The sequence below is a fragment of the Sciurus vulgaris genome, assembly GCF_902686455.1.
Source record: "Sciurus vulgaris genome assembly, chromosome: 10".
NCBI classification, from domain to species: Eukaryota; Metazoa; Chordata; class Mammalia; order Rodentia; family Sciuridae; genus Sciurus; species Sciurus vulgaris.
The window spans coordinates 92,761,978-92,789,459 of NC_136470.1; the positions used below are offsets into that span (position 1 = coordinate 92,761,978).

The 27,482-nt window shown below is 38.0% G+C and overlaps 1 long non-coding RNA gene and 1 pseudogene across 2 annotated transcripts in view; one reads left to right on the forward strand and one right to left on the reverse strand.

The window, feature by feature from the left end:
* Positions 1-27,482, forward strand: part of LOC306637942 — a 200,229-nt gene that overhangs the window by 15,739 nt on the left and 157,008 nt on the right. The window lies entirely within an intron of this gene.
* On the reverse strand, positions 12,720-15,746 carry LOC306670340 (thyroid hormone receptor-associated protein 3-like; annotated as a pseudogene). Its single transcript has one exon. The product of its transcript is annotated as a thyroid hormone receptor-associated protein 3-like (transcript).

A 27,482-nucleotide genomic window follows, 5' to 3' on the forward strand; every position in this document is an offset into this window, starting at 1 on the left:
ATGTAGTTCATTTAGAATCCCATGGAGACTTAGGTAGGCAAGATTATTTGTTTCATTGAAGGACACCTAGCCTGGCAAACATCATAGCTCGGTAACACAGTGTAATGTAAAGAATCAGTTGTTTCTCCTTGTGACTGAGGGTAGTGGCTTATGTACCAAATATCATTAGCCCAGGGAAAGATAAAAATTCAAATTTTAAAGTGTGGTTTCCTTTGCACCATTGTTAAGTTGAAAAATCAGAAGTCAAACCATTGCAAGTCAGGACTACCTGTGTATATAAAAAACACCATGTATATTTCTTTCTTATGCACCTCTCTCTCTTTTCGCTCTCTGTTATGTGTATGTATAGGCAATAGAGAATGTATGTAAGAATATTTTAAAATTCTAACAGTTAGCAAAGTTCAGGAAAGGAAAAGTCCATCACCCTAGTGCTCCTAAGACTTAGTGGTTATTATCCCTAGCAACCTGATCAAGTCACAGTTTGCAGTTATTGCAGATATACTTTCCTCTCTTAATGAGGAAATAGTGAATATTTTCTCAATATATCTCTATTCATTGACTTCTTCTAATGAGAATCAGATCTATTTCACACCCTTATCTCTTCTCTGGACTATGACAAGAATTCTCTCAATTGATCTCACCACCTTCTGTTTTCCTCCCTTGTAGCAATTAGTTTCTGTCCATCTCCTGAGAAACTAGTCTTATTAAAACAAAGCATGGATTATGTCATCTTATGTAAAATCCTTCAGTGATTCCCTACTGTAATAGACAGCTTGCCTTGATTTTCAGGCCTCACAATCCATTTCCTCATGAATCTCACATGTTCTAGTTAAAGTTGGTAAGTGCCTTGTAAACATTCTCATTGCCACACTTAAGCAAATGCTCTGGGAAAGGTCCTCCCTCTTATTTCTGGCTATAAAAACCTCTCATGGTTCTGTTGTCCGACCTTAGCAAGTGCTTTTATCCTGACTCTAAGATCGCCAGCCCCTCCCAAACCAGCCAAGGGAAGTGAGTTCTCCTTTCTTTGAACATTCAAATGCTCTCTGCACCTAATGGCAGTTACCACTTTCTGCCTTGCATTATAATTATTTTGTACTTACTTAGTCTCTCCGATATTATAAAATCTTTAAGGTCAAGACCATGTTTTACCATCCTTATATCTCCTATGGTCCCTATCCCTGTGATTACATGTTGTTGATCCCTAATAATTCCATTGCTTGAAAGATGTAGTTAATATAATGTTGATGTGCCCAAGATTATGATTACCATCCATCTTATTGGGAGAAATTGGGGGCTTCAGATTTCCTTGAGTTTACTTGTTTCTGAAACTCTTGACATATTTTAGGCCATATTTCAATGTAAAATATTCTAGTTAGAGTTGATAAAAACTGGACATGGTATGAGAAGAGTGACAGAAAAGGAAATGCTACAAATTGTACTTGTGAATGTGTGAACTCAGGATAAGGCAGTAGCATCTGTTCCAGAAATATCTACCAGTTAAGACCCAAGAAGTCAAATATACCTAACCATCCTGCATATCACATTCCTTCAACAGGAGGTGCCAAGAAGAAAAGGAGCAATCTACCATCTGCTAGAACCATCTGTTCATAACACCTACTCCTTATTTAGTGCCATTGGGGTTTTCATTTCTTTAAAAATATGATCAGCATCACCAAAGACCCCAAATAAGAGCATATGATAACATTATCTAATAGCCACTTCAGTTAACATCAGCTTCTATTTTTTCTGCGGCGTTTTCTCTGTTGAATTATGTCCTTCACAATGTGTGTAATGTAGAAAGAGCCGCAGATTGAGCTCTTGAGCCTGAATCCCAACTCTGTTTCCTACTATCTTATCTAGGGTGGTTATCTATATCCCCCACATTACAATCCCTGCCATTTAAAATGGTCATAATGTTTACTACCCAGACTGTGAGCCAAAATATAAGCTCTATGAAGGCAGTAGTCTTCCTCTTTTTTTGTTCAGTGATGCTTCTAAGTACTCAGAACATGGTCTGGCACATAAGAAGATGCTCATTAAATACTTGAATGTGGTAGTGCTGAAAAAAGATCAGTATCTATAAAAATGCTTTAAATACTATTCCTGAATTATAGGATTCTAGGACTACAAGTTTAAGGGATCATCTAATTTAGTCTCTTTGGTTTACACATGAAGAAACTGAGGACTGGCAAGATCGACCTTTACAAGATAATACGGTCACACAGCTGTGGAGCTGCACAGTAATGAGGTCTTCTAAATCCTAGCTCATCTCTATTCCAGTGAACCATATCTTTCCCTTTATATAAATTGTACATTCAATCTATTACCTTAGTACCATGTTTTATAAACTTCCATCTTATGCATAACACCTCTCTACATTTGCAGTATTTGCATACTTTATCATTTATTTACTATTATACTTTATGTTGAGTTAAATATTAAACTTTAGAACTTACTTTAGCCTTGACTTGTCTTAAGCAATAAAGTCCAAGAAATAACAATTTATTGTGCAAAGAGTATTTTTCCATACATGGTAAGATAGAAAATGTATGTGAAGCCTCTTCATGGAATAAAATAGCAAAGAAATTTCTTTTTTTTTTTTTTTTTTCTTTCTTTTTTTGGGTGCTGGGATTGAACCCAGGGCCTGTTCTTACAAGACAAGCACTCTACTGACTGAGCTATCTCCCCAGCCCCACAAGGAATTTCTAATGCGGTCAACTCACAAATTTTATATTAGAGTAGAGGAGTACAGATAACTGAAAATTTCAAATAATCAGAAAATTATCTTTAACCAAAGATAACATCCTGTTCTGTCTTGGTGGGAGATGGAGAGTCAGATTGTCATGCTGTTGTAGGGATATAAATTTCATAGTTGTGACTATGGATGTGCAAAATGGAAATTTATTCTTTATAATGGAACTTATGTCTTGAGCCTCCATTCTAGTTATTGTGGAGAATGTAAGCAAGACACTTAGAAGTGAACATAGACACTAGTGAATTTTGCCTCATCCTTTCTTTTTTCTTTCTTTCCTTTTTCCTATTTCCTTCTCTTATGTGGGAATTTAAGTTTGGCCCAGGGCAGGATGGGTGGGGTAGTTGGTACTGTCCTTGGTCAAGCTGTCATTGGTCTCGAGGAGCTTTTGGAGGGCTGTTCTCCTCTCTGCCTTAGACAGCTTTCTCCATCTTCCCACATCTGCTGTCCAGGATGTGCCACACTCTCCAGTGTCTATGTCCTTTACCATGTTTTCTGGAAGGATCCCTCATCCAAACCATGCAGTTCATTGATTGATTCTCCCTAGACCTTTTGTACCACTTCCAGAAGAATGGAGTACTCTCTCACACCAGATCAGCCTGTGGAGTCCTTGGGCCCTTTTGCTGGAGTGTTTCATTGCATCCCAGGCTGCATGTGTAGCTTCTCTGACAGTATTGAAGCTTCCCTGGCTGCATGCTGGGAAATAAGATGCTAGTTCTTTTGCTTTGTGTTCCTCCAAACTTGATAGGGGTTTCTGTTTTCCTCTCATCCACATATCTAGGGTAGTATTCCTGAGTTCCTGAGTTCAGGTCCACCCTGGCCTTTGCAGATTCCTCTCCAGTTAAAAGGGTTTTTGAAAAGAAAATTATTTTTTTGTTATTTTTAAAGACTGCATTTTGATTCATTGTACACAAATGGGGTACATCTTTTCATTTCTATGGTTGTGCACAATGTAGAGTCATACCATTCATGTAATCATACATGTACATAGGGTGATGATGTCTGTCTCATTCCACCATCTTTCATACCCTCCCTCCCCCGTCTCATTTCCCTCTAGGTATTCTAAATTTCCTCCATTCTTCTCTTACCCCACCCCCATTATGTATCATCATCCACTTATCAGGGAAAACATTTGGCCTTTGGTTTTAGTTTTTCACATGTGTGGGAAAAGTAGGCTTCTACATCACCATTCATTATTTCACACTGTGGTTTATGATGCAAACTCTATATGATGAGACTGCTGGGTTATTAGCCTTTTGAGCCTCATAAACCACTTTTCCTTCTTGTAAGAGCCCCACTCATCTTTCAAGCCTCTTAGTTCTGCTATGGGCTTTTTGGAGGTTAAAACTGGAACTTTAAAAATCCTTAATCATAAGTCATTCTTTTGGTCATGCATGTCTGCATGAACTGAGACAGGATCAAACACAGGCAAGTGGGTGAGAGGGAAGCACATCATTTGACATTTAAGCTCTTGAAACATAAATTAATATTATACCAAAAATCCTTCATCTGTGCATTCATTTTAGTGTTTATTATCTTTGTTTTTCAGGCAAATTAATTCTGATCCCTAGTGTTTTTTTTTTTTCTCCAATTCAATTTTTAAAAATCCTTTAACAATTTTTTCGACTCTCTGTAGGATCTTCATATTTTATGGGTACTATAAAGTGGAATAAACATCTATATTTAGTAGCATTTTTAGTTTTGATTAGAAAATCTTTTTTTGTATAAATGTCTCTAATTTTCTCCTTAACTTCTGTTAGGGAAATATTACTCACAAGGACAAAGAAATTGAGACTTAGAGAGGTTTAACTATAAAATAATGACCATTTAAAAATTATGTCCAATTTATAAGCAAAATTCTAATTATATGGCATTGTTTACAGTATGAATCTATATATGTGTGTGTGTATATATACATGTATATATATATATATATATATATATCAAGTTCTTTGGTAAAACAGGTTTTGACCCTTTAAAATCAATTGTATAAAAATTTTATTTCACTATTTTGAAATTGATTTTTTTTATTCAAGTAATATATGCACAGTTAAAAGATGAGTTGTATTAAAATGTTCCCTGACACACTTGGGTTCTGCCCTTCAGAGGAAACTATTTTAAAGTATTAGGGGAGTTTCATCTGATATTTACCCTCATGTTTCTAAAAACTAACATTTCTATTTCTTGATCTAGTAATTTTGGCTAGTAGCTTCTGAATTCCTATTAAAGTAGTTGAGCATTTATCATTATTCAATAGTGCTGTATGATCATTGTAGGTGAATTAATAGTTGGTGTTTGCATGACTTTATCTAGGTAAATGTTATGCGCTGATGGACTGACTAGTACAAGATTATCTGTTTACTTTCTCATAAAACTGTTCATAATCCTGGAGTTAATAATTGACTTTTTATTTGTGTAGGGTTAATGTGAATTTTTATGAGTCTAAAAAGCTTTGGGCATGGAAAGAATTTCTTACAACTTTCAGTTTTAAACTACTTAATTTATTAAATATATAAATTATAAAACTTGGTCTTTAAGGCTTTAGGTTAAATTTGCATATGTTACTATTATATTTTAAAGTTGAGTATATTTATATGTAAGTAACAATTTGTCCCATTAAGATACTATTTGTTAAAGCTTCATTGATACATTTAACATATTCGACAGTTTAGTTCTTCAAATGTCCAATGAGGAAGATTTACAACCAAAATGAACAAAACTTCTTAGGCATTTTAGCAACTCTCATAAACCTAATAAATTAAACTTACAGGAAAACTCATCTGAAACATTTTAATATTCTTTACAATATTCCAATATTCTTTATATTTATATACATAACTGTATAATGTATTTAACAATATATTAAAATAATATATTTTAGTATTAATTTTAATCTAATAATATGTATGATATTCTTTATCATTATAAAGAATATAATTATAATTAATATATAATATAATTATACATTATATTATTGCATATGTTATTATATAACATCCTTCCTCTCCACCAACTCAAAAGAACACCCAGCAGGGTAATTGACACATATTAATTCTCAATATTGCTAAATGGAGGATGCATGCATGAGGTTGTTTATATTCCTACATACTACAGCAGTTATGCCTTCATCTACTTTCTCAAAAATCTGTTATATTATTTAGGTGTAAGTTTGAAAGGAAAGCTTTTTTTAAAATTCTTTATTGCTGTAATGACAGCAATAATTTCAAAATGAAATGAAACTTCTAATTAAATACAATATAAATGCTACTAAAATGATATTGAAGGAAACCATATTAGCCAAAGGATATCATCAAAGTTTTGGAAGACACAAAGCTAGGGATGCAGCTCAGTGGTAGAGCACTTGCCTAGCATGTGTGAGACCCTGGGTTATATCCTCAACACTACCCCCAAAATCTGGAAGAGATAAAGTCAATAAAGGAATTTTAACTGACTAAATGACAACAGAAAGTTGAAATCTCAGTGCTTACAGGACTCAATAACAAGAAACTTACAGAGCAGAAAGTTGGGGTAAAATTCTGGGTGATATCTAGGATGTTGATGAACTTTTAACATGAGTAAGATTCAGGACTGTCATTTTAATAAATAGAATACACTATATATTGAATCTTTCTGAAGGGAAGTATATTCAGTCAGTATGTCAGAGTAACAGTTTTTCAAAGTTGGAGATTCCTCATTGATCAGAATAGAGTTTAAAGTTACTGGAAATGAAAGATTCCCCCCTAAAGTGGTTTGTCAGTTATGTCATAGGGAGAAGCATTATCATATTCTAATGAGGGAATCTCCCATGTAATACCTTTGCTAGGAAGTGAAGAAAAAACCAAAAACCATCACCACAATAGAAACCCCAAAGTAAAATGCAGTGTCCCCCTTCTTCCCCTTATTTTAAAACAGCCCGTTGTGCCATTCATACATACTACCTTCTTTATTGTCAGATATCCTTTCGGATCAAACAAAATATTTCTCTGTAAACTTTGAAACTTAGTTATGATGAAGTAGTTAAACAGATAATTTCCTGTTATTACAAATGACTTTACAAATGTCAGGAAAAACTAGAATTATTTTTACAATGGTTAGGTATTAGCAAAATTATTATTATTTTTTTAAATTTCTGTTAGGTTTTAGCCACTTGGGTGACACTGAGTTGTGCTGCTTCATTCCAGTTTTTGAGAATATTCTTCCTGGAATAACTTTTTGTTAACTTTGATTTGAAGTATGTATATGTACAGCACTGCCCCACATACACATCTAGGGACAGGAAATTAGTTAAGAGAACATACTTCAGAAAAACTTCCGTGTATTTCTTAAAATTCAAAAAATAAACAATTACCCCAAATTTGTTGATAGTTTTAAAAGTTTTTAAAATTTTGTTTTCTGATAAATTTATTCAATGTAGTGATTTTACTAGTAATAATTTGATTCAAATAGATTTCTTGAGAATTTTTTCCCTTGCTATACATTTTTATATTGACATTTTCATATAATGTCAAATTCTTTTCAGTTCATGAAAACCTCATATCTAGCTGGGTGATGATTATATATGATTTATTATACAATGAAAATATTTAATTATAATCTTTTCACACAAAAATGCTGAAGAGTGTGTTACTATTATATTGAGGCTTAGAATACTGACAGTCCCAACAGCACAAAGAAGAATGTTGAAATTTTCAGTCAACAAGTTTTTGAGGCAGAAATATAATTATAAATTCAATTACCACTTGACTATAAAGATAATAATAAAGCTCATTGTGTATCAATTCATGATTCTAATGAAAATTTGTGGTCATTTGTTTAAAAGACTGCCAAATACCAACTCTAGCTGCTGAAACAATTGGTTTTTGTCCCTGCTAACAAAGGATTCTGAATCCTTTTGTCTAAAAAAATAGCCAAGAGTTTTCATGGGGGTTTAAATATGCTCATCATATTGGCAAAATATGTATACATTACTCTCCTTATGTTTTAAAATAAGCAAGGTATGCTAAACCCTATTTCTATTATGTGGACTGACATATTCAAAGAATGAATTTAATAAGTACAGTCATCCACTACAGTATTTTTTTTTGGGGGGGAGGTCATGTTTATATTTTGTTACTATAAATTTTGGGAATATCTAACATTAGGAATTATGAACATTACATCAAAACTATTAGGATAATTTGGTAATGCACAGGCAATAGAATATTGATGTATATAACATCTCTGAAATATCACCTACTTTATTTTCATAAGATTCAGTACTAAAGGAAATCATGCATGCCATAGATTGTAATACCAAAAGATTAAAGAAAAAGAAAAAGAAACAAGCATTCAAGATCTGCAGTTTCACAGGATAGTCAGAGCACTTTTAAGTCTATGATTTATAGAAAACTCCCCAAGAAAGTAAGAGGTTCTATATTCCCCTTCAGAATCTTTATTACTTGCTCCAGCATTTTGGACAATTAGACTTGGGGTCATACATAGTTACTTTGAAGTATAAAAATCTATATTTAAACCATCTTATTGATAATGTGAAAAGTTCTAGTTACTAAATGATTAGCAGTGCTGGATTAACAAAACAAAACAAAACGTGGTCTCACTATGTTGCCAGGGTGGCCTGGAACTCCTGGCGCAAGTAATCCTGCAGCCTTAGTCTCTCACATGACCAGGATTACGGTGCATATCACCATGCCCATCTTAGTGCTGGATTCTTGATTAGAAATATGAACAGCTATAATAACCTGACATTTAACTGGTATTTGGTAGTGTTTTTTGAAACTTTAGACCTGAATGCTTTTTCAATACTCTGTATCCGGTAGCTCAGCACAGGCAGCACTGCTTCCTGAATTTTTATACCCAACCCCTTCCCACATTTACGCTCATGTGCTTATCTCCTCAAGAAATAATAATAAAAAAAAAAAAAAACCTGCATGCTTTAAGCTTTCTTAATTTCTTGCCTTTTAATAGTAATAAATTACTGTATTAGTGTAACAAGGAAAGGGGTATAGGGATCGTAAGGAAGTCATCTTCCTAGTCCTGATTGATGGTGTATGGGGGAGATTTGTCCTTTACTTACTGTAATTTTAGAGTTTCTAAAGTGTTCATTAATCATGTAGATATCAAACAACTGAAGAATTAGAACCTTGAAAAGAAAAATGCAAATGTTAAATGCTGAAGGAATGTTATCACAGAGATGGATCAAGTTCAGAAATAACAAACACTTCTTGTAGGTAAGAGGATATTCAGAAATAATTCTGGAATTAACCTAGACCTAGTAAAGGTCTGTCCACCTTTACTTCTACCAAAGTTGAATTATCAGACTTTCTGACAAAAGAGATTTTTAAGTTTTGAGAGCTGGGGAATACGTTCTCCAACATCTTGATAAATCTTGAACAGTATGGGAGGAAGTTTATCAAACCAGAGTCTTTGCCACATTTCAGTTGAGAATTCTCAGTAAGTGTGTGGTATATGTCATGAGGATTAAAAGTTCAAACATTTCTTTTTTAAAGTTAGGTTCTATAACTGTTGATTTACTAACACTAACAGGAATCCACTGATCTAATTCTTCTAGAATGAGGTGCAGCTTGGCTGACCTAGTTTTTGGGATGGAGGATTAATAAGCACCCTAAACCAAATCTTCTGAGGAAAGGAAGAACTTTGGAAGAGTCAGTAGGATCCTAGTTTTGTGGTTATTATTAATGACTAAATTCTTTGTTTTTGGTTTTGTTAATGAAGTGAGACAAAGAGATGGTCATATTCTTCTACGGATTGCTAAACATTCAATGACTTGGAGACAAGAGGCAGGAAGCTGGGTAGTGGCCCAATAGGTGGTCATTTAGAGTGAAAGAACCAGGCATTGAAAACTGGATCCTTCACATATAAAGTGTTTGACTTGGGCATCGTCAAAGATCATCAGTTATTGCTAGTGGGGCAGCAACAGACGGGGATATGTATGTGGGATTAGGCATTAGACCGCTTGTTTTAATTTTACCCTGTACTTCCAAATTATGTGTCCTCAGGACCAAGAGATGATGTTCAACAAATTATTCTCCTCCTCCTTCTCTTCCCTTTCCTCTTTCCCCTATGCTTGTTCCTCCTCAGTGGTAGAAATGACACAGTAGTCATGGTAGTAGAAAAGTTAATGGCATCACATCTCTGGTGAGAATAGAAGTAGATGTAGAAGGCTACCCTAGAAGACTCCTGTACCATTAGAAATAAAATTTGGGTTAAAGGAACAGACATGAGGAAGGGATGGAAGGGAAGCAAAGATGGGACTAGTGGCTATTGGGAGTATTATATTCCCCGATATTGGGGGTATTGGTATATTATTTGTCAGATCAACTGCATCCTTGAAAGTAGACACTGATATGTTGGAAGAGAAGATCAGCTCTGATCTTCAGCCAATCAAAATATTAGAGTTGGAGACCCAAGTCTCATATTTGTGTTGCTTCTCTCTGCATGGTCTCTATTACAGCCTGTTGGGAATGGAAAACTTTGTCAGACAAATGCTTCCTTATTATAAAAGGTTGTTTTTGTGAAAATCCAGAAATTAATACCAAGTAGTATTGATTCATATTCCTTACTTCATCGATGTAGAATGAGAGTGTTTCGTTTGTCGACTGACTCCCTGCTGCCCCACTCTCCCACCAACTACCATCATCACTGGCCACGTTTCACTGATTTCTTTGAGGGACCTGGTACCTGGAGGGTGCCAGTAAACGTCTTTGAATTTGAATTCAGTGACTTCTGAGTTGACATACTTTTCTTTTTTTCATTGTAAACAAATGGGATGCATGTTGTTTCTCTGTACATGGAGTAAAGGCATACCATTTGTGTAATCATGAATTTACATAGGGTAATGTTTGATTCATTCTGTTATTTTTTCCCTTCCCCCCACCCCTCCCACCCCTCTTTTCCCTCTATACAGTCCTTCCTTCCTCCATTCTTGCCCCCTCCCTAACCCTAACCCTAACTCTAACCGTAACACTAACCCCTCCCACCCCCCATTATGTGTCATCATCCACTTATTAGTGAAATCATTCATCCTTTGGTTTTTTGAGATTGGCTTATCTAACTTAGCATGATATTCTCCAATTTCTTTTTCTTAAGAACTTTACCTCCATTTTATTCTGTAGTATCCAGCTGTTCTAAAACAAGGTCAGACATAAACATTTTTCTTGACTTCATACAATTACACAAGGTATCACTCTCTCTTTGGATATATTTCACATTCGAAAACAATTTAGGGGCAGGGTTTGTCTAGGTTATCAATGAAATCATGACCCATATTTACTAATGTATAGGAAGACACCATTTTAGATTTCTTTAGTCTTAGAATATAATAATAAATGAAAGCATATAAAATATTTATATTTGGTTGACATATATCTAGTTGATATTGCTAATTGAAGAATTAATAAAGGGAACAGAAAATCAGTCATTGACAGGGAGCATTACTTCTTGAAAATATTGGCAAGTTTCTGAACTTGGCTAGTTCTTTTCACCAAAGCTCATCCATTTTGACAAGAAATATGAAGCTTCAATTAAATGATAATTCTGGAATATTGATTTCCTTAGTAATTTCCCTCACTTTTAGCAAAGTCGTTGCCCTGTAATTGGCATTTCTTATCTATGTTTTGCATCACGAACTTGATAACTTGTTTGTCTAGTCCTTTGAATCAACCTCTTTGAGATTCGTCGACTGTATTTTCTCTGTGGGAATACTGAAAATAGTCACTTTAGCCTTGTCATCTTTGTTTTAATCAAAGCAATAACTGACATTTCATTGATTCATTCATTTTTGATATGATATAAAATTTCACTATTACAAATTTTATGTTTTTTTCCCCCTAAACATGAATCATTCAAGTAAAACCAGCTTAACCATAGAAATGTAGCAAAGTAAGGGGAAAGTAGCACAACAACCCAGGAGGCAAAGACTGGGGGAAGCGGAGGGTATAGTCCATATATAACATATGCACAGGTGCCATAGGACTCACCTGTTCAGGACCTCCTCCCCAGAAGGCAAGCACAAGGACCTATTTTAAGAGGATGTTTTCCCCCCAAAGATTTGAGAATGTTCCAACCTAAAGCTTAAGGTTAAAAAGAGAAAAGGAAAAAAAAAATCAAAAACACACAACCCCATAAACCACCCAGTCATAATCACCTTCCTTAACTGATCATGAGTTTCTTTTCATTTTATGAAAAGATTAATTAAAAATATTGAAAAAAAATTTTCTCATCTTATATTTGTAAAGATAATAGAATTCAAAAGTTTCTTAGCAAACAGACCAGAAACTACCCTGTAGTTTCCACCCCTGTTGCTGAGGACCAGCAGGACGAGAAAGTTTGGGATAATGGAGCTGCTGGTGGAAAATGGGAAGCCCAGTCCAGAAGAAATTTGAAAATATAGGAGAAGCAGGGGTGCACGGGGAGTGGTCGGAAGCAAATCCATGTGATACATGGCTGCCCAGAAAAGGGGAACACAGCTGGTCAGAAAGGCCTCAACTCCTCCTGGACATACAAAACCCGTTTTTACAAAGATCCAAGCAGTTTGGTCCCAAATGGAGGTGAACACTTCAATATGTATTCAAATGCTTTGTTTTTTAAGAATCAAAAGATTTAATCAAAATTTAATCTTTCTACCTATGCCTAAAAAAAAAAAAAAAAAAAATCAGAAAAAAAAAAAAAAAAGAACTTTCAAAATCAGTATGAGAGAGAAGAGACTGAAAATCATCAAATTAGTGCTCTCGGCTCCAAATGAAATCAAATTAAGAACAAAACTGTTGGGTTTCTAATAGGAAACAAACCAAAATCCAAGCACTGCTCTCCCTCCTTCCCCAGCCCCACCCCACACACCCATGAAACACCGCTGAGTCCGGTGTGCTGTATTCTGCTCCAGAGCTGGGTCTGACCCCAGGGCTCTGGTGGCCGCCTCTGTCCAGTGGAACACTGCGACAGGGACAGGATTCTGCATGGCTGGTGAGGTGGGGTGGGATTTTCAGAATCTCTGGGAAGCCTCTATTTAGCTCCTCACCAGCCACCTTCCCAGCGCCTCTCTTCCTTGGGCAAGGGCTCCTGTCAAGAGTGGCCCCTACTCAGTTGTGGGCTGTAAATTGTCCTTTTCTTCTCGGTTCTCTGTCCCACTCTCGTCATCTTCATTTCCCCCTCCTCCCAACTGAACTTGTCGTGGGCCCATTTGGGGCTGGTACTGGGTTTCCGCAACATGACCCGCGCGGTCCGGGTTCCTCCCACTGGTCGCTGCCTTCACCTTCATGGTCATCGTGCAGGTGATGCTTCTCGCTGTTGGGCGTGTACTCTGGATCCCATTCCTGTGCCGGGTTTCTCTTTTGAAAATCATCGTTGCTGCTGTTATCGTTCCCAGCGTAGCTGCCTTCGCCCCAGGCTCTCCCTCTGGCTGGAAATTGAAAGGTTCCTCGAGCTCTGCCACCACCTCTTTCACTTGGACCCACAAAGTCCTTGGTCCCCAGTCTTGACTTAGAGTCTGTGGCACTCTCCTGTCGGTCCTCTGCCTCCACAGGGGGCTCGTCCTCTCCTAGAAGTGAGATGACTGGGAGGAGGGGAGGGAAGACCTGGACGGGTCTGGTACTCTCGGGTGCTTCTTTTGCTTCATTGATCCTTTATGAGTTTTCTCTCTTTTCTCCGTTGACCTTTCCCTGGAGTGGCTTGAGTCCTGGGAATCCACTGATTCTCTTGATTTACCTCGTTTAAGATTTCTGTTCCTATGTTTTTTATGACTCTCAATATCAAGGTGGAGATCAACAGAATCATCTTTGCATTTTCCCTCAGCCTGGTAGCCAGGTTCCCTGGGGACTTTGCATTTTGTCATGAGCCAAACCATGTTTTCTGAATGTACTGGGGAAATGTCTATCCTCCTGTGTATCTTTGGGTTTTTCTTGTTTTTAGTTGCTTCCTGTTAGTTCCTCTCTTTAGGTATTTAGTAAAGCGTTCATGCAATGTCATTCCAGAAGACCCAAAGTGATGCTCTTTAACGTGGTGAACAAGGTCACTATGTGCTGGGTGAATAATTCTGAGGCTACGCTGAGACTGAGCCGACTGGATGTGTGGAAAATGAAACCAAATTCCTGTTCCTTTTCGTTGCTATGGACTAGATCCCTACAAAGCTTGGGTTCCTAAGCCAATAAGCCATGGGGTCATGCAAGGTCCTCATCAAGAGTCCCTCTGGACATTGACGTGGGACTCCCAGGTAAGAGAAAAGGAAGAATTACTGAGGAAAAGTCTCGTTTGGCTCTCAGCTTGTCATGGCTCTCAGGTCTTTTTTGGGGGTGGCTATGAGCTTTTCCCCTGGACCGCCTTATAAGCAGTCAATCTGAAATTCTTCTCAGGCCAAACCCTCTGTGCCCACTTCTGGTCCTCTTGGCCCCTCCACGCTCCTCCTTTTTGGGTCTCTCTGTGAAAGGTTCCTCCTCCAGCTCCTCTGCTTTTCTCTGCTTTTCCTTCCCTCCAGGTGCATACACCAGCCTTCCCACTTAACAGACTTCTCTTCCTCTTGGCTTTTGCTTGCACCTGCTATGACTTTAGATGTAAATTTGGGTTCATCATTGAACTCAGACTCCCTCCTTCCCTTAGTTTTGTCCTTATCTTGGTCATCCATCTCCTCCTTGTGGAGCTCAGCCATCTTCTTCTCAAAGTCATCACGGAGCTTCTACCTTTTGGGTGGACTGGCTGTCACCAAAGGCTTCTCAGTATCAGTCGTGGGAGCAAATGGATCAGATTTCATCTTCGCATCCACATCAGAGAGCTCCCTTTCTCTTTCACTTTCTCTTTTTCACTATTTGTTTCTGCTCCTTATCTTTCCCATTCTCTGTCCTCTGCTCTTCCAGGTACCTCTGGGTATAGGCTGCTCCTCCTGAAGCAGCGCTCTTCTCCTTCTGAGATGAGCCATGTGTGGAGCCAGTGGCCCGAGGACTCTTACCCACAGGGCTGTTTTTGGACGAACTCAAAGATACAGAGCCATGGTCCAACTGGCCTTGGTGTGTCCCAGACTGATACCTACTTGACAGAGTTGAGCCCTTCTGGGATGTGTTGGAAAGCGGAGGACTAGGTTTTGGCACAGGGCTGAGACAGGGTGACTGCTGTCTCACCACACAGACTAGAGAGGGCTTTTGAGATCTGGGCTTTGCTCTCAGGGACTCAGTCAGAAACTGAGGTTGGTGATGTGGAACCAGTGCTGTAGGTGGTGGCATCTAGCCATGCTTCGAGCTCTCAGACGCTTTTGCATCTTGGGAGGTGCCTCCAGAGAGTGATCCTCCTTGGCCTCATCTCCCTGGTTATCTCCAGTGGCCTGAGACACCTTGGGAGAGGACTTTTTCCCATTTGCAGACTTGCCCTTAGTGGACTCAACATGGCTGTGGTCAGAGGGAGAACGAGAGGATGAAGATGGCCTTGACCTGTCAGAAGAAGACTTATCAGAGTTCCTTGAATAGCTCCTGGACCTCAGTGACCGGGATCTTCTCTTTGGGGACCGGGAATGGCCCCTGAGGACACTATGCTTGCCAGTAGTTCTGCCAGTAAGAGTGGTAGTTTTCATAACCTCCACGGTTATACTGGCCCCATGGATAGAAGCCTCTGCTCCTCCCACGGAAATAATAGGGTCTCCTATAGCCTCTGCTGTGATCTCAGAAATCCCGATTCTGATACACTCTGGGGTGATTCCTTTCTCTGTTATGAGCTGGAGAGTATGACCTGGAACAATATCTAGAACTCAGCCTACTTTTCCTCGAGTGAGAGACAGATTGGCTTCAGGATGGAGACTTCAAAATTGAACCAGATCTTGATGCAGATCTTGAGCGAAAAGAGCACGATCCAGACTTGGGTTCGTTTGTCGTTGACATCTCTGAGGAGAGAGTTAACTTTTCAATCACACCTCATTAGAACAATGACCCGGACACGCACCTAGATCCAAACACCATCTCCAAAGAACACTGGCAGCACCACCGGCTTCTCCAGTTCTCAAAGTCAGCCTCGCAACTGCACAGCCGACCTGAACCTCTCACTGTGACTTCTTAATCCCTTCCGTATGTTATGGTCTTCCAGTACATTCTTCTGCTTGTCATCGAACATTTTAACCACTGTTAGCTATGGACTCACCCTTGTTTTGCCCTTTCTTCTCTCTGTTCATTCCTGAAGGCAGGAGGCAGAGACTGTGCAGCACAGAAGTATCAGAACACAGAACACTGTTCAGAAAAGTCAGTGAGATTGGCTTATTTTACTTAGCATGATAGTCTCCAATTCCATCCATTTATTTGCAAATGCCATAATATTATTCTTCTTTATGGCTGAATAATAATCCATTGTGTGTATATACCACAGTTTCTTTATCCGTGCATCTACTGAAGGGCATCTAGGTTGTTTCCACAATCTTGCTATTGTGAATTGAGAAACAAAATGATATACCCCATTTGTGTACAACGAATCAAAATGCAGTCTATAAAAAATGAAAATATAAATTAATAATTAAAAAAAAGAAAAATCAGTGAGTTCGGGCTTGAGGAGAGCAGCAGAGGAGAGAAGGAGCTCTCTTATGACATAATGCCACTCTATATTGTATGTACTATGTGCTCTACACTAATTCACAACCATTATTTCATAAGGTCCTATCAATACTTTGAGGTAATTATTATTCTCTCACTTTATATATGAACAAACTAAGGCTCCAAAGGTAAATTGTTAGAGGATTCACAGCTAAAAAATAAAGGAACTGTAGTTGGAATCCAATCTGTCCAGTTTGGATTAATGGCTATGATTATATTTTAATGGATACATTACATTGCCTTTCTCCAAATCTCCATGATCCCCACTCTTATACACTTTGAACAGCTTACTGTTCAAAGTATTGTCCTGTTCAGCATGCTTGGCCTCACCTGGGAGTTTTCTAGAAATTTGAAATCTTTGACCCTACCGGAGAACTACTGAATCAGAATCTTTTTTTTTTTTTTAATTGTAGTTTTTCACATTAAAACTTGAGCATTCGAAGTTGTCCATCTCTTATTTTGTCTTGCCATCACAGGCTCAGCTTCTGACAGATTCAGCTGCTAGTCTACGTTCATGCCTCTGTTTCTTCATGCCTTCCTATGACCTGAAATGTCTCCTCTCTGCACTTTCTCTGCCTCCAAAGCCAGTACATTTTCCAAAGAGCTTGTTTTCTCAGTTGCCATTTTTTTCTTTTGTGTTCTGATCAGCTGGAATTGAGAATTCCTTCTTCTGGATCCCCAGTGCTTGGCATGTATTTCTATAAACCTGTGATTGCCTAATCCTGGGAGAAGGATTAAGTGGCATGAAGGGTTCATCTTTTCATGCTTTCTTGAAACTTTCAGTCTTATTTTTTGAGCTAAAGTTTATTTAGAAGCATGAATCTTAATTTCTAAAGAGTTGTTTTATTCTGGTCAACTTTTAATTGTGCATTTACATTTATTATTGGTTGAACATAGACTCTGTACTCTGTGGCGCTAAGTATGTGATAGATTTTCATAAATGGATATAAAATAAAAGAAAATTGAGAGATTAAAACTTCTGTATACATTTATAAAATTTAGTTTATTTGTATATTCACTTCTTTCATATTATTATTATTTTTGTTTTTCAAAATCAGTCACATTTTGGAAGAGGTGTGTTAATATTACTGTATATACATAATAATTGCATGTGAATAAACCCAACAAACAAATATAGGTTTCCTAGTCTTCAAATGAATTCTTTGAATGTAGTATATGTTAAAAAAAACTTTAAAAAAGTAACTATAGGTAAATGGCAGAAAAATCAATAGAGGGAAGGGAGCAGGGGGCGGGAAAAGGGGGAAAAGAGAGGTACTGGAGTCTGAATTAGAATAATATTCTGTGCTTATTTAATTATTTCAAAATGGATTCTACTGTTATATGTAATTAAGAAGAACCAATTAAAAAAAAACTTTTTTTTCTTTAAAACTTCCCACCCTAACTTAAAATTCCACAAAAGGCTGGCATGAATTAATTATGGGCAAGGTCATAATTTGTCTCTTCTGAAAGGAAAGTAGCAGCAGTTCTGCATTTTCAGAGGGTACAGTGGTCGGGGAAGCTGAATCATACATTTATAAGCTGTCAGGAAATATCAGCTCCGGCTATTCAATTAGCATTAGGAAAATGCTTGACTCTCTCCCATACATCTGCTCTTTAGCTGCCTCCTCTGCTGCCCCCAGCTTCATGTTTTGGACTGTCCACATAGTAAAGCATGTCTGTGCTCTAGATCAGATGGACATTCCCGAGTTCTGGGCTCTCTGGGATAGGGCAGTGGGTGAGAACACAAAGTGAATAAAGGGAGAATATGTCCAGCCAGTGGGTGTGAGGTGAGACCTTCCATAATAATTAAAGAAAATGTTAGCACCCATTGCCTAATTGGATTTGGTTCATTTAAAAATTCTGTTTACTTTAATTAGGTTCACTGCCGAGTAGGAAGCTTGCTGGGCTTGAAAAACTCCTGTCTTTCAAAACAATAAAGGAAGGTTGGCTCCCTTGGTGGATCTTTGCCAGTCTATCACTCTACTCCTCATCCTCCAATTATTTTAGACATTAGTAGGATGCTTTCCTGAGACAATCGAGGTTAAATGAACCTTGCAGTTAGGCACTTGCTTATTTCCTTGGACTCAGCTCAAATAGGTATAAACATTGTTTAACCAGCCCTTGAGAAGAAACCAGATGGGGGTGGGGGTATCTACTGGGGACCTCTTCATTCCACACCCAACAACATAACAGCTGGCTTTTTAAACATGCAGCTCACTAATCTTTCTTTTTGACATAATTACTCTCTCCTAATTATAGTCCTTTACCCCTTCTCAGGAAGGATCCTGGCAAGAAATAGATGGCACACGCAAATTATATAATTTGTGTAGAGTTTAATAAGGTACCAATTTATAAGGCTGTAAGGGTAGGATGTAGGGAAAATACAAGAGATAATGCAGTAATCTGGGTGTCTTAACAATGGCCTGTTGCTAGTAGGAGCCCTGGCCCTAGTTGAGGGTCACAGTCTAGGCTCTGCCAACCTGCAGGGCAGCGGAGCAATCGGCCCTTCACCCGCCCTCTTCTCCCTCTCATCTTTGCTGATGCACTCCCTATTGCTTTTCCCCAAGTGGAACTGAGGGACAAGGAAGCCTGTGAAAGGCATCCATACTGGGTCATAGTTCGCCTTTCCCCCATCAGAGAGCCTGTGGAGAGCAGATTTGGAGGGGCAGAAGGAAGATCATGAGCATTCTCTCTGACTGACGCTTCTCTGAACCCTTCCTGGGTTCTGTGTCCTCCCCATCCTCACCATGTGTGGGCACCTTTTACCACCAAAGGTCTTTCAGCTCTTAATTCAACTACTCTTGAGATTCTCATCCTTTATCGCTTTCTCATAACTTCCAAGTCTCTGTCGATACTTGCTGAAACTTCAGCTCTATCTCTGGCTGAGTTGGCGTTTAGATTTTCTTGAAAAAACAAAGCTCATAGGTTCATCTTCCAGGGCTCCCACAGCTCACTGTTTATCTGGTTATACTTTGAAGTGTAATGACTGTGGTGTCTGCATACTATTCGTGGAGAAAACCACAGACAGTTAGGGAAATAACACTTTCCCTCTCCACACAACTAAGGAGGATGAGATCACACGGACCCTCCAACTCAGTGCAGCTATGTAGATTTGATTTGGACAAAACTGTGCCTGAAACTACTGGTGTAATTAGCTAGAATTTCTGCATATTCCAGAACATGCAAGGGTTGAATAAATAAAAAGAATGCCCAAGCACCCATGTACAAATTGTCCTGTAACTCTCTGTTCCAATCCATTAGCTTGGGTATTCTGACTCCACAGTGCATATATGTATGTACATATACATCTATATTGCATAAGTAAGTATATATATTGCATATATATTCAAGCACACATATACATATGTTTTTATTAATGCATTATAGCACTGCCTAATAGTGGGGTTCATTTTGACATAAACCACACATGCGTGGAATAAAATTTGCTCCATTTCCATCCCTTCTCCCTCCACCGTGTTCCCCCTCCTCTACTCCACTGGCCTTCCCCCAGTCTATCTATTGTTTTTATAAATGGGTACTTTATAGTACACATAAAGGTGGAACTCTCCCTAGTACATTCACACATGCAGACAGCATAATTTGGCCAAGCTCATTCTGTTTTTCCTGCCCTTTCCCATCCTTCTACCTTCCCCTCGGCCCCCAACCTGCACTTCACTGATCTCCCTTCCCATTTTCATGGTGTCTCCTCTTTTCTTCTTCTCTTGTAGCCCACATACTTTTAATACTTCACTGTCCTGGGCATGGGAGTTGGGTGGAAAGGGAGGCATCAACTACCATGCCACGGTTTTGATTCCTGGTGATGGGGAGGATGAGGGGAAGCCACCAAGGCCCAAGGCCTGATGGGAAGATGAAGAGTGCTATGTGAATTTGTGCTGTCTGTAGGGAAGTGTCCTTTAAGCAACTGGGCATGGGGAGTGAGGTGTTCAGGAGGTGTGGGATTTTAGGAGAGGATGGTGTCTCTTCAGACTGGAGATTCTGGAGTCATGGACACAGACGCGGTAGTTGAAACCTTCAGTGGATGAGCTTGTCCCTCTTGAGCACGTAGGATCGGAAGGAAAAGGGGCTAGACCCAAGACGTCAGATCTGTAATCTCAGCAATCTTACTGTTTTCTCTTTGGCTCCTAGTAAATCCATTCTCCCGCACAGTCTGTAGTCAGGGTGAAGTTTTAAAATGTGGAACATTAAAGTTTTAAAACCTTCAATTTTCACCTTCACATGGAATAAAATTCAAACTTCTTGGCAAAGTCTACAAGGCCCTGGATGTCTATAAGGCACATGCTCTCCTTCTACCCAACTTTATCTTACTGTATGCTCTACTTTTCACCTTAAGTCCCTGTCATACTGTCTCTCTTTAAATTTCTGGCAAATGCCAAACTTCTTTCCACATCAGAGCCTTCGCTCCAATTCTTCATCTGCTGCCTCCTTTTTATGCTTCAGTTATTGACTTGGAAGTCACTTCCTTGAAGAAATTCCCCTACACCCCAAATGTGAAGTTTTCCTTCGCTATACCTTATTCTTTTGCTTCGTAGCACTTATCTCACTTTAGAATTACATCATGATTGTGTGTTTACTTTTAAAATATCAACCTCTTTCACCAGACTGTATGAAAACTGTTCAATACCCATGGCCTACCACATTCTAAGTATTTGTTGAAAGAACAAGTCTCTATTCAAGTTATCTTATTAGTGTACACGATAATCATTAATAGTCTCTACTATTTATTTACCTTCTCTCTATATTTTTACTTTTGTATTATTCATTTATATGATTCTTTATGTATTAAGTACAAAGTAGCTGGAGCTCTAAAGTCTCATTTTTGGTCTCCCCACAGGTATAAAGGAATCCTTATTATACCTTATGCAAGCAGCTGTAGATGAATTTCTGTCAAGATTAAATAAAGGCAGCAGTATTCAGGTGGAAGACAGGGATGACCTTCTTTCTCTGTTTGGTTTAGGAAAAAAAAAAAAACCCTCATTTCCATAATTGACCGTGGTGTTGTCTATAAATGTTATGTAAATATCCTAAGTCCCTATGATCCAAGTTAGGTTATAATGAGAAATGAGTAAGTGACCCTGTCCCTGGGAATTAAATTTTCTGACGTGTTTATGGGGCAGTACAGAAGGTTAGGGTTCACTAAGTAAAGGAAGGAGGGGTTGAACTTCTCTTTCACTAGATCTCTCTATTTTATACACCTTTCCTACTTCTACTACTTTCTTCAGGGAAGATAATGAGAGAAGGGAGAAGATAAGAGAAAGGTGTAAAATCATATTTCAACCTGACTGGAAGAGTCCTTTAGTAAAGAAGAGCCCTTCAATAAAAGCCCCAAATAAAGAAGACACTGTGCCACCAATGTCTCCAGGCTGACCTCTTGGGACACAGGGTCAGTCCTGGCCTTAGTTAGAGGTGCACTGTCTCCTTCTTTCTCCAGATTTCTCTATGCCTGGCAGGAAATTAGGTCATATAGGCTAAGGGGAGCCTGGTAACATTCTGTTTTCCTGTTGGCTCACAGAAACTCATTTTGTTACCTTGACAAGGAGAAGGGTGGCCCCCTCCCCCTTGCTTCTTCTCTGTAGGGTCATGGTGGGCAGCTCCAATCACCTTTATCAACTTCTGGTCAAAGTCGAGATCCATGTTCCTGTTTCCAAATGACGCACATTGAGTTCTTCTGAGCACTCTCTCTCTGAGTTCCAACCTTAGAGGTGACACAAAAATGGACCTCTGAATTCTGTGGCTTTGCCCCTAAAAGTGACACGTTTGTCTTTCCTTCTTTGAGGTTCTCCTAGTCTTCAGAAGTGGTTCTGCAGGAGTTCTTCCACTGGAGTAGAGAAGAAAACCAGAGTGTTGTTTACTTCTGCAAATTCCTTTACCAGATCTTGTCCCTGCCTGTTTCCTTTCCTCCCCAAAATCCTTTCCTAAAAGTGTAACTAGATAATCCTTTCAAAAATTCGTTACTTCAAATAAGTTTTTTTTATTAAGCATGTTCCCTGTGCATACACATCTGAAGATGCACACATGTGCATGCACATGATCACGTGTTCAACATAAAACATCCACACGTTTCTTGAGGGCCACCCCCTTTGCATCTTCCTGTGCTGCCATTTTGCTTCTGTATAAAAACTTGCAAGAGAAGAGAGGTGGCCTGGGGCACTTGGAACACAGCATTAAACTCCCCAGGCCTGAGAGAACGCATACAAGAGTTCTTTACTCGGAATTTTCCAATGATTTCTTATTTCACTCAGAATAAATTTGAATTTCTTATCATAGCTGGTTGACCCTCTTGATCTGCCTCTCACTACTTCTTGGACCCCATTTGCTGCTATTCTTTTCCTTTGGTTCACCCTGCTCCTTGTTTTTCCTTGAACACACCAGGCATGCTCCTTTCCATATACCTACATGTTCTTCCTCCAGATTTACACTTAACTAGCTTTTCATCTGCTTCCACTTAGATGTCACCTCAGATGACCTTATCAGAAAGAGACTTCCATCTGAGTAGGGCTAACAAAGGACATCCTGGATTTGTAAAACCCACAGCCATTATTTCTGTACTTTAATAATATGCAGTTTTTTTTAAACTTTATTGATTTTATTAATATATCTGTCCATGTAGCTCATACATTCCTGGGAAGACAGGATCATGACCCTCATTATTAGTTCTGCAGCACATAGGTACTTAACAAATGGGTTTTGTAGCCTGGAGGAAAATATAGAATCTAAGATAGATGGAATAGTTTTTAAAGCTCTGTAAAACTTACTGCAGGATATGAAATTACTGATTTTATATAGTTTGGTTATTAAAAAGTTCTGATGAATTTTTAGTGGGCTTTCTATACTCTGGTTTCTACACTACTACTTCCTTCATAACAATGTCAGGCTACATTTTTAAGGAAATGTTTTAATCACCTTTCTCCTTTCCTTGAAACTTTTAAAATCGTGTATGCATGTGTGCATGTGCGCATCACATTAAGCCAAAGCTTACCCCTCCCCACTCACTCCTTCTATTTTTCCCTCTCCTCTTCATCATTATCATTTAGGAACTCCATGATATATTAGGTCTTTTTAAAATTTTTTATTTATTTATTTTTTTAATTAGGTCTTTTTTAGGTATTGCACAAACAAAATCTCCCTGAAATCCTCATGACTTCTTGCAAGAATCTGTTATTTTCATTTTACAAATGAAAACAAAACAAAAAAACAGCAACAACAACAGCAATGGGGTTGTACTGATCCAGCAGCCTGACTCAGGTTAGGCTAGTAAGTGGTAGAATTGCAACTGGGAGCTAATGAATCTGTCTGTTACAATGCATTTTGAAATTCAAGGAATATATAGACTATTCTTGTTTATTTGTTTGGGCTTTAGTTTTGTACTTTTCTGTTGAGCTATAATATGCATACAGTAAAGTATACAAATATTAAGTGCTCAGTTCAATAAATTTGTAAATATATGCTTGTCAGGGTAACTCCCACCTTAGATCAAGATATAGAACATTTCCTGCATCTAAAATACACAACTTTAGAGGACAAGAAAATTTCTCATAGCTGACCAGTATTGACTTAAATTATTTTTATTAAATAAAAATAAATGAACACAAAACTATATGTAAACTCCTTATATTTGTAATTCTTATAAAGAATAAAAACAAATTAATTTATAATTTTATAATTTTACTTTAGACAAAACTGAAATTTTAATACAATTTCCATTAGCATAAATTTAATGAGACAGATAATGTTTTGCTAAAACCAAATCTCTGCTTACCATGTAAATATAGAATGGAAAATTTGGTCTTTTCATGTTATCTCATAGTTCTTGGAAGTTCTGTCCATGGTTTCTTAACATCTTCTCTTTGTGGTCAACTCTAGTTTCAAGATTATTTATTTTGTCTTCATTGCCTGAGGTTCTGTCTTCCAAATGTCTGTTGGTGATGCTTTCTATTGAATTTTAAATTAGGTTTATTGTTTCCTTCATTTCAAGAATTTCTGCTTCATTTTTTTTCCAGAATCTCTGCCTCTTTATTGAAGTGATCTTTCACTTCTAGTATTTTCTCTCTGATTTCATTTCTTATACTGTTCTTTACTTCTCAGATCAGTTTAACTGTGTACATACTAAACTTCTCCTCTGATATTTCTTCCATTGTGATGTTGATGGATTCTGTTATTGGAGTATCTTGGTTTGTTTGGGGCAATTTGTTCCTTGCTTTTTCATGTCGTTTCTGTGTCTACCCATCTAACAGAATGGATCTGAGGCAGTAGAGTTTCTACCCTATGAACTTAAGAGTGTCCCTGAAGATTTTCAATACCTTACTATTTAGGGGGAGAAAAATAATAGCAACAATGGATGCAAACAATTATAGCATTAAATAGTTCCTACTATGATGTCTACACATATAATTATCACAATAACCAGAAATGATAAGGTCAGTATCTGCCTACAATAGAAACAGCAAGTTTGTAAAAGGGCTTATAATTTCAAATGGTAGATAGGAAGAGACCAGAAGTGATATAGGATGTGATAATTCTGAGGGAGCTGGAGAGAAGAAGTAAAAAATTAAACAAAGTAAGAGTGAAAGAGAAAACAATAGAGATTCGCTGTTAGCAGAAGGAAAGAGAAAATCAAGGGAAACAGGAGGAAAAAATATATATGAAGTAAATTTTTTTTAAAAATTAAAAATAAAAATAAAAGAATACAAAACAAAACTAAAATCAAACATCCATCCTAGTTCACAAAAAAGTAATCCATGAAAAATAACTGGCTTCAAAAATGAGGGAAAAAACCCCCACAAATATGTGTATAAATGTCCATGTACCATTATGGTCACAATTAAACAGAGAAAAAGAATTAAAAAAAAAAAAAAAAAGATCTTGATGAAAAGTTAAAGAATTCTTTCTGTTGGAGTTCAAAAGAGTCTCAGCTTCTCTTCTCAGCAGTTTTAGGTGGGGTCATCTGGAGCATGATGCTCCATCCTCTGGGTTGCTGGAATGAGGGAGGGAATCCCATAGGCAGAAATCCTGGAGTCAGTGTTTAGGCTTAGATGAGCTCCAGGCTCTTTGCTGAATGCCAGTTGGTCTGGAGATTTTAAGTCAGTGCACCTCCAGCACCCAGTACTTGCTGGTCCATGCTGGTAGACTATACCCCAGGGATCTGCCCCGGGTTCCACCCAGTTCTTAGTTCCCTCAGTCACCTTCGGACTCCACGTTTCCTGGTCTCAGGTGCAGGCTCCAAACAATCTCTCCCACTCCCACCCTTCTGAGTTCCTGGCCAGATTCGTCTCTCCCAGCTGGTCCTGCAAGAAGCTGGATTGAAGAGGGAGAGGGAGAGAGCTAGGTGTGTGTTTACTGGGCCTGATATTGGGCCAAACTCCGGTCTTCCAGGAATCAGTCCCCTCAATTTTCGGTCCCCTTGAAGTGGTTGCAAAATGGTTCCTTCCTTAGTCCTCTGCACACTGACTGGAGAGAGTGTGGCTTCTTTTACCTCACATGGATATTGTGCAGCTCATCTTTCAGGTTTGCTGGGCAATGTCCTTGATCTCTAAATGCTCCTCATAACCAGACACATTCCAGGCCTCCCAAAAGTGAGGATTCCTTTAATTCCCTTATCCCTCCACTGTGCTCACAGAGGGGTTGCTCTGGCTGGTGTTTCTGGCTTGGCCACAGCAGTGGCTGTGCCACTTGGGATGTCTTCCTTATTGTATTACATCTAATCTCCTGAGTCCCTGATCTGCTTTGAATGTTCAGTTTTAAATTTCAGTAAAGTTCTCTTGTTTTTTTTTTTTTTTTGTTGGTTTGTTTGTTTGTTTTTTTGGTTGTTGTTATTCACCCACTTTGCTGAGAAGCTGCCTGTCTGCTTACCTGGTTTCACTCCATGGATCAGCCAGGAAAGCTACCTCCTCTATTCTGCCACCTTGAAAACCTTGGTGATTTCCTTTTCTCTTTCATTACATTAATCTCCCATTGCAAAGTCAACATGTCATTTGAAAGCCAGTCATTATTACTGATCTACCCTTTCTTTTAAAGTCACTGGTCAAGGGAGCCTACCTAGGTTTTCTAAAAACTCAAATCTGCATTATAAGAAAGAAGTTCTAAATCCAGACTGTTTGGACTCACGTCTGGCTCCACTGCTAATTTTCTATGTTATATTGGGCAAATTATTTAACCATTCTGAGCCTCAGTTTCTCCTTTTGTAAAATTTTTATTATAGTGGTTATGACCATTAAACAAGGCAAAAAAATGTAAAACACTTAGTATAAATACCCTTTTATATCAATCAATAAAAGCTGTCCTCACTTAGCATGATTTAGCGAGCCCCACATTCTTTCATTGCCTTCTTTTGATTTTACAAACTCCCAAATGACATGGTCACTGTTATTTAAAGTCTTTCACACTTCCACATCTTCAAGCAGTTATTTCTTATTAATCATATTAAGTTTGCACTGGAAACTTACTTCACTGCTTCCTTTTTGAAGGAATAAAAAAGCATTCAGAGAACTATGTTAGTACCAAATGTAAATGGCTTCACCTCATCAATCAAAAGACATAGATTAGCAGAGTTGAATAAAACAAGACCTAACAATATGCTGCTGTCTCCAAGAGACTCATTTCACAGGCAAAGCTATCCACAGACTGAGGTGAAAAGATGGGATATCACACGAATTGTGTAAACAAGCACGGGTTTCTATCCTCACATCAGATAAAGTGGACTGTAAACCAAAGTTAATCACAATGGACAATGAAGGCCATTTCATACTGCTTAAGGGAATTACACATCAAAAAGACATAATAATCACAAATATTTATGCCCCAAACAATGGAGTATCTACATACATCAAACAAATACTTCTCAATTTCAAGAATCAAATAGATCACAACAAAATAATACTGGGTAACTTTAACATACCTCTGTCACCACTGGATATAGATCCTCCAAACAAACTAAATAAAAAAGCTATAGAAGTAAAAAATACATTTGATAATTTAGACTTAACAGACATATATAGAATATTTCATCCATCAATGACTGAATACAATTTCTTCTCAGCAGCACACAGATCCTTCTCTAATATAGACCATGTTATGGAAGCTATCACATATGTTGGCATACAATTGTTAATATTACCTTAACATATTTGTAGCGTCTGCAGTGT